At 40.1% G+C, this 6,728-nt stretch overlaps 1 non-coding gene across 1 annotated transcript; it reads left to right on the top strand.

Annotated features, from left to right (window-relative positions):
• The first annotated feature begins 220 nt into the window (after nt 1–220).
• LOC111721457 lies at nt 221–303 on the top strand. Its single transcript, XR_002770644.1, has one exon. It is a non-coding gene; the product is annotated as a small nucleolar RNA U2-19 (small nucleolar RNA).
• The last annotated feature ends 6,425 nt before the right edge of the window (nt 304–6,728 follow it).

Here is a 6,728-nt window from a genome sequence, read left to right as displayed (position 1 = left end):
GGCACTTCCTCTACCCAGGACTGTTCCTATAGCCTAAAGCTTGTTCTTTTTATGGCTGAAACTCTAGATGAAGAAAACATGTTTTTTCGTGGAATTCAATAATTCATATATAGCTAAGTTTGTATGTTCCTCTATAATATTGTGAGAATTTACTTAAAATATTGTTCTTTGTCCTTTAGAGATACAGAAAGGTTTCCTTGAGATCTGCTCTCATTGAATAAATCAGTTTTGAAAAATAACCAAATAGGAGCATCTAGAGACCTTCTAGTCTTTGGAGTGAATGATTTATATTTGTTTCTGAGAAGCAAAAGAAGTTAGAATGGCTTGTGAGGATAGTGGGGGTGGGGTGTGAGTGAGAATGCACATAAAGGGGAGAATATGAAATGTGTTGAGTGATGTATGTGTGTGTATATATATGTGTATATATATATATATATATATATATATATACGTATATAAAAATAATAGATTGTTCAATTGTGTGCAGTGATGAAAGTACCTTTTCTGCTGACTTATAACTGTGAAGGTTCCTACACTTGAATGGAGAGGGAGGAAGGAAGGAAGGAAGGAAGGAAGGAAGGAAGGAAGGAAGGAAGGAAGGAAGGGAGGGAGGGAGGAAGGAAGAAAGGAAGGAAGAAGGGAAAAAGGGAGAGAGAAAAAAGGAAGGAAGGAAGGAAGAGAAAGAAGGAATGGAGGGGGAAAAGCATGGAGGGAGGGAAGGAAGGAAGAAATAGAAAGAAAGAAAGAAAGAAAGAAAGAAAGAAAGAAAGAAAGAAAGAAAGAAAGAAAGAAAAGAGAAAGAAAGGGAAAATAGAGAGAAAGAAAGGAAGGGAGAAAGAGAAAGAAAAAGGAAACAAAGAACCAAAGAAAATGAAGAAAGGAAGGAAGGGAGGGAAACAGGGAGGAAGAAAAAAAAGAAAGAAAGAGAGAGAAAGAAAATCAAAGAAAAGAAATGAAGGAGGAACCAGAATCAAAGAAAAGGGAGGAGAAAGAAAGGAAAAAATAAAGAAAACAAAAGGAAGGGAGAAAGAAAAAGAAAAAGGAAACAAAGAACCAAAGAAAATGAAGGAAGGAAGGAAGGGAGGGAAAGAGGGAGGAAGAAAAAAAAGAAAGAAAGAGAGAGAGAAAATCAAAGAAAAGGAAGGAAGGAGGAAACAGAATCAAAGAAAAGGGAGGAAAAAGAAAGGAAAAAATAAAGAGAAAAAAGAAGGGAGAAAAAAAAGAATCAAAGAAAATTAAAAAAGGAAGGAAGGAAGGAAGGAAGGAAGGAAGGAAGGAAGGAAGGAAGGAAGGAAGGAAAGAAAGAAAAAAGAAAAAGTCAAGATATGGAGTGAGATCATTAAAAGCAATGTCAAAAGCATCCATGTGCTTTCTTTACAACACCCTTGCTCACTCCTCCATTCAAGGGTCTTCCATAGCTCCCTATTAGATTAATTACAAACCCTGACATTTAAAGCCTCCAGTCTAGCACCCACATGCCTTTCTAGACATTTTCTGTTATCCTCCATATGCTTTTTAAATGATCCATTCAAATTGTTGTAACTCCTTTAACCAGACTTGAAATCACTTCTCATCTCTGTCATAGCACAAATATATTGCTCATGCACTGCTGGATTGCATGCCTTTCTGACTTCCATGCTTTCTTGACTTCTAAGACTCAGTCTTTCCTTTCTTTCAAGGATAGGCTCAAGTTCCCAGTCTCTGATGTCCATGTTGATGCCTTCTTGCCCTGAAGCCATCTGGCGATTTCCAGATCATTGGTCAGGATGAGTAACTTCCCCAATTCATATTGGGGATCACTGACAGAGAGGAATCTGGGGACTTCCAGGAAAGGGCTAGATTCACCAGTCAAGTACCATATTGGAGAACAGAATCCCAGATCTTTTATGTTTTCCCATTTTCCAGAAGAAATAAATCAGCGCTTTAGGATAAACGTGAAAGGATCGTGATTCATCCTCCCAAGCTTAAAAATGAAGATAACATAGTGGGATAGAAAGAAGACTGGACTTTGGAGTCCAAGACAGAATAATAAAAGCACAAAAACTCAGGGTTAGAAGGGAGATCAAGCCAGTCCATGTCTGAAAGTAGTCTGTGTTAAATATGGATTTGAATCTTAAATATTAGTTCTCTTTTCACTGAGCCATAATTCTTTTCTCATCACTATCCTTCCTAAAGTATATGGTGCCTTGAATGGTATATACTACTCCAGTTTGTGATGTGACTAGGATTGAGTATTTTGGGACCATCAGTCCCTTTAATCTGGACATTATATAGTTTTTTTATGTTACACTATTTGAGGCACAGTGAGTTTGTGGTTCACTGGAACCCTCAGATCTTTTCCTGGCTAGTCATGTTCCCTCCTCTCCACAATAAATTCTAAGTAGTCAGCATCAACAGGTTGACAATAGGATGGGAGAGCTCATCTCTCTTTAGTAACAAGATTTTGCAGGGGGCAGTTCTCCTTTCATTTGGTACTTGACAACACTTGGTACCCCTCTTCTAGGATGGAAGGGAAGATTGACTCATGACTTGTCTTTTAAGTTTTCAAAGAACCCCAAATCCCCTCTACTCTCTGTCCTTTCTGTCATTAACCCTGCAAGATGTCCTTATTTCCCTTCCCCCATACTGCCCACCTCTGATGGGCAAAAAATAGAGCATGAAAAAGCTTTTAAAGTTCTCTTTTGTTACATCTGCTGCCTTGAGTCTCAATGCCCTGCTTTGTGAATCCTGGCTGATCCATCTGTCTGGGATTATAAACTCTTGGAGGCAGGGACCAGGCCTTTATTTGATTAGTCTCAGAACAATTCTTCCCAAGGCACACACAGCTCAGGCTGAGCTTTCTGGGTGGGAGGGGAGGGAAATCACAGCTGATGGATATTGGGATGGGGAGAGGTGATGTCCAGTCTAACCTCACCCTCCACCTCCATCTTAGACCCCATGGGATGCGAGGGGACAGATGTCTTTTTCTTCCACCCTCATTACTGGGACGGCAACTATGACTCTCAGGGGAGATTTCAAGAATCAGCCAGAAGCAAGATAGAGATTTGTGTGGCCTGGCCAAAGTTAGGAAATCAAGCATTCTTTGTGTTACTGCCCACCCTGAGCTTGGAGCCTTTCCCAATAATGAAGATATTTTTGAAAAGTGTCCCTTACAGAGCTCTTCTTCCTGTGAGAAACCATCCACCTTGCTTATGCTCTCACCCAAAGCATCACTGGGGCCATGGTGGCTGCTGGAGGTGGATCTCCTATTAATAATAGCCAGCATTTATGTAGAACTTACTATGTGGCAAACATCATGCGAAATACTTTATAATTACTATTTCACATGTGACTTACCTTGTTATAAAGTAAATGGATCCAATAGGGAATCAGCTAAAACCTGTCATTGAAAATATATGCTCACATATGCACAGACATACATTGTGTGCAGAGATATACATAAATATATATATATTATATCCTACATGCACACACGCATCATATATATTTATATATATAATTATAATATCTATAACATATATATATATATATATATTTTACATATATACATACACACACATACACAAACACATACACACTCCTTTATGACATCCTACAGTCCTGAGGCAGATGGTGGTTAAATGACATGTCCAAGGTGAATAATAAGTTCTTGTTGCCTTGATATGATGACAATCTTTTGATCCTGGGGCTGAGCTTCTCTGAAAGTGTTCTGTTGTGAGATAGCAAAGCAGCCATCAGCCCGTGCTAGAACCTTCCCACCTTAGAACCCGAGAGAAGGTGAGAAAACTCTTTGTCATTCTCTATCCCATTGAGCCCAGGACACTTTTTTGAGTCAAATCACTGGTTGGTTCTTTCTCAGGTTATGACCCAGTGGAATTCAGGCAAGAGAGTTTATTTTTTATTTTTTGGAAAAGGGCACATTTCTGTGTGTTTTGTGTACTTAGAAACAACCCACTTTATTGTTCAGTTGGTCCTGCTGACCTATTTTCATTTAATCCAGGGCAACTTCCTGGGGAAAAAAAATGGAATTCAATTCAATTCAATTCAATTAACAAGCATTTATGGAGGTTCTGCTATATACCAAGTATTGAGTTAAATGCTGAAGATATAAAAACCAGCAGTAATAATTCATGTCCTTGAGAAGTTCACATTCAAATGGAGGAAATGGCACAAGTAAATTATGGTTTAATTCTACAAGCAAATATTAAGGGAAATCTGTGTCTTGTACTAGGCTTTGAGAATAAAAAATAAAGAAAACTAAAAGAACCCCAGTTCTCAAAGATCTTACATCCTTTTACTCCCTTCATTTCCTCAATTTCCATACTGTAAAATGCAGGTGGACTTGATCCCTCCCAGGACTAACATATGTATAACATACATAACATGATTCTTTTAATATATTCTACCATAGGGCATGTGAAGCTAAATTGGTCAAATAATTGCTTTATGCACCTATTTTTTTTTGGAACACACTTGTTAGGTGATGAGGGGGATCCCTATGAAGAAGGGAGATTTGGGAGCAAGCCCAGAATCCAGGCTGTAGAAGACCTTCAGAGGTGGCTGTATTGATGATGTTTAGGTTTTGGGGTTCCCTTTGATCAGGGAACCAAATGATGAGGTCTAGATTTAGGGAACCAAAAGGAGGTTAGGGTTCCTGGTAGTCAGGAAGTTAAATGATAAGGTCTAGTGGCAGGTTTGGGGTTCAGGGAACCAAATGGAGAGGTTTGGCTCCCCTACAATCCCTTGGGATTCGACCCAAGGGTAGGGAATTTTGGGGAACCCCCTTCTGGTGGCGCACAGGTTCTCCGTAAAGGAATTTACAGACCCGAAAAGGCTAGACTGATAAAAGAGGTTTATTATTGGCATTGGGAAGTCAGCCTTTACTATGCAAGAATAGAAAGCCTGAATTCCTCAGTGGAGGAGTTCTGGCAGAGAAGTAAAGTTTCTAGTAGAGAGATCCGGACAGAGAGGCATAAAGTCTTGTTAGGGAAATAGGTGAGGGAGACGAAGAGAGGGTAACGCTGGAAGAGAATATTATTCCAGTGGGCAGAGGCTTCCTTGGCATAGCATGGCATAGCCTGGCATGTCAGGACCTCTGCTATGAGTTGTTCCAAGTTGAAGTTTTTATAAGCCTTGGCTACAGGCTAGTGGGGATTAGTGGTTGGAGTTCCAAGTTGGCTCTTTTTCTCTACAAGAAGGATTTCAGCTTGGGCTGAATTTGAATAGAATTGAATGAGTCTCTTTAATTCAATAGGATGGGTATCATCAGCTCTGAACTCAACCAGTCCCACCTAAGTTACAGAATGAAACTGCTTATCCTCGGGTGGGGTCCCCACAGTGGCAGGGTCCCCACAGTAGCAGGATTCAAGCAGAATTTGTCCTTCAAGGAGTTTTAGAGTTTCGGGGTCCCTTCTTCAGTATGACTATCAAAATGTCAGGAAAGAAGAGCTTGGAATATCCTTGTGTTCACAAGATGTGCCTGACACATCCTGGGATAGCATCAGAGCCAGAGCCAACATATTTTATGCCCAGAGCAAGCGGTATGAAGCATGAGCCTGGAGGTTTCTGGGAAGAGCTACTTGGCAGTCTGGGGATAGAGCTCACCTGGGGCATGGCTGGCTCCCGAAGGAGGAAGCACACACCATCTGTCCGTTTCCTATTTTAGCTAATCATTCTTGTTATTGGAGAGGCAACGTGAGGTCAAGTAGATAGAGAGTTAAACTGGAGCCTGGAACATCTCTGTTCAAGTCCCATTTCTGTGTGACTCTGGATAAGTCATTTACTTCCAGTGAAGCAGGTAACTTTGTAAAAGTATATCCCAGAGCCAGGGCCAATCGATATTAGCAGAAGGAATTTTCTCATCAAGGGTTCCTTAATCCAATAAAATCACAAGTTTTGTTTTGCTAGATAGATGCTAAGCTCAGTTGGTTCTAGACACCGTGAACACCCTCTGAATCTGAGTTAAACCCAGTTCTGTGATAAAGTCCTGTGCTCCTTCCACCGTGTAAGGTTATTTCAAATGGGAGAGTACACTTAGCAACTCTGTTTTCTTTGGCTATTTTATGAATTTGGGTTAAGCCACAACCTCTCTGTTCCTATTTAGCCCTTCAGGGAAGGAAGGATAATAAGAGACTTATGCTTTCTTCCCAATTTCCTGACTCTCTCCCTCCCAATTATAGGCAGCTGGGGAGGTGAATGGAATAAACATCTGCAAATTATTCTAAGTATCTGGATAAAAGTGCTAATAGAAAGTGGGATGATTATATCATCAGAATAGCTTTTAAATTTCTCAAACTTCATTTCAAAGACACACAGACCTAATGAATTCAATGAATAGAGGTTTGCCCAGGGACTTTGCAAATAGAAGGTTCTCTCTAAAAGATGGAAATTAAGAATTGTCACAGTAAGAGCGTTGGATGCACACAATAGACAATTAGCCTTGGAATGTCTGCTCATAAAGGCAGCTCTGGAGCAGGTCTTCATTCTGCTTTTTTGCCTAATGGGATGATGTTAAGGATTGCTAATTATGCAAAGAAACTAGTGTCTGGGCTAAATTATCAGGGTACCAGCATTCAGACTAGCAGGGTATTCTTTTATAGGGGACAAAGCTCTAGACTTGTGACGGGGAATCCATATTTGGACACTTGCTAAACTATAACCATGGGCAAGTCATTTAACCTCTAGGTGCCTCTTTTCTCCCTTGTAAAATATGGCCAATAGCACTTGTA

Source organism: Sarcophilus harrisii, chromosome 6 (assembly GCF_902635505.1).
Source record: "Sarcophilus harrisii chromosome 6, mSarHar1.11, whole genome shotgun sequence".
NCBI classification, from domain to species: Eukaryota; Metazoa; Chordata; class Mammalia; order Dasyuromorphia; family Dasyuridae; genus Sarcophilus; species Sarcophilus harrisii.
The sequence above is the reverse complement of the archived record's forward strand: the minus strand, read 5'-3'. Positions and strand labels throughout refer to the sequence as shown.